We start from the raw sequence: 1,568 nt of genomic DNA, 5'->3' as shown, positions 1-1,568 counted from the left end.
CGCAGTTCTCTCAGTTATCACAAAAGTAATATGCCACTTTGCTCCAAGCTTCAGTGGGCGGAAAAGAGACATCATGGATCACATATGATATGTGCTAGCCACAGAGGCAAGCTCACAAAAACAAACAAAGGGCCTGGTAGAATATGATGATACTGTTGTTCTCAGGCGAGGAAATAAAAAATTCAATAACAGAAGCTAATTTCAGGGACCATAATGGCGCTGCATCAAGTGCAGTTCAATTTCATGCCTGTATCAGATGAAATGAAGCAATAGCAAAGCTATGATTCACCTGAAACTAATACATGGTTTCATCCATCAGAAGTAGCTGGTTACACTAATCATGCAATATCAGTGGGAATCTGAACGATTTTCTTCATCACCCAGAATCATGTAGTTCAACCCAACATAACACAATGAGCAATAAGGTTCATAAGCAATGAAGGAATGCATGTACAGTCAGTCTAAAGCAGTAAAAATGTGCAAATGTACTTTAGGAGATGGTGTGACCCGTCGATTTTCTTCATCACCCAGGTAATGCACATCTCATTAGCCAGCAGAACACAAAAAAGAGGATAGAAAAAGTACTGCTAAGAGGTTTTCAAAAAATCAAAGGAAAGTATTTGCTCAATAATAAAGGAGTACATATGTAGTCCAAGAGATGGCATGATCTGTCAGAAGTATCTGGTTGTAATAATCATGAAAATTCAGTGGGAATCCGAATGATTGTCTTCATCACCCAGATCATGCACATCTTAGCCAGCAGAACATCATAAGTAACATATGTAAAACAATGATTCTGAGAATCAGCAAACAAAATTCTTCACAGTACTATAAAGCATCAACTAAGACTACTCCTAGAATAGTAACACGACAATTAAACTTGAGGAACTAATAAAGGAAAAAAGAAAAGAGCATCCTGTGCTGTATAAGGTCCAACAGAAATTGGCACATTTCCTGCATTCGGTCAGGCCACTGTGATCCCGCGACGGGGCCTCTTGCTACGATGGGAGTTTGGCTGCGGATCTACACTAGCAGAGCAGCGATGGAAACAAGGTAACAGAGATGGGGGTGAGCAGGGGAAGGACCTTCTGTGGCGCGTCGTCGTGGTCGGCATGGACGACGCCGTCGTTGTCGAGCTCGAGGTCGGACTCGACGATCTCCTCGTCCAGCTCGTCGGGCTCGGGGGTGGGGTCGTGCATGTCCTTGTCGTCGTCCTCCTCCTCCTCCTCCTCATCGTCGTTGTCATCCATGGACCTCGCCTGCCGGTGCAAATCCAACCCAAAAAAAGTGGATCAGACAAGCAAGTAATTTGAAGATCGGTGCGGGGGAGGAGAAGGGACGTCGGATCAGCACCTTGGGCGCGGGCTTGGGCTTGGCGGATGCGGCAGCGGTGGCAGGAAGGGTGGCGCCGAGGGAGGCGGCTAGAGTCGAGGGGCAGGTGGATCGAGATGGATACGGGGAGCATCTGCCTCGATCTGGATCGAGGAGAGGGAGGCCGCGCACTGGATCTTGCCAGAGGGGAGGGGGGAGGAACAGAGCATGGGGATCTTGGAGCGCGCTGGATCTTG

General features: G+C 47.4%; 2 pseudogenes; both read right to left on the bottom strand.

Annotated features, from left to right (window-relative positions):
• Window positions 1-310: 310 nt before the first annotated feature.
• LOC119273829 lies at window positions 311-386 on the bottom strand (annotated as a pseudogene).
• A 280-nt stretch (window positions 387-666) lies between these two features.
• Window positions 667-742, bottom strand: LOC119273825 (annotated as a pseudogene).
• Between the last annotated feature and the right edge of the window lie 826 nt (window positions 743-1,568).

Source organism: Triticum dicoccoides, chromosome 3A (genome assembly GCF_002162155.2).
Source record: "Triticum dicoccoides isolate Atlit2015 ecotype Zavitan chromosome 3A, WEW_v2.0, whole genome shotgun sequence".
Lineage (NCBI taxonomy): Eukaryota > Viridiplantae > Streptophyta > Magnoliopsida > Poales > Poaceae > Triticum > Triticum dicoccoides.
Note: the sequence above shows the minus strand (reverse complement) of the source record. Positions and strands in the feature narration are given on the sequence as shown.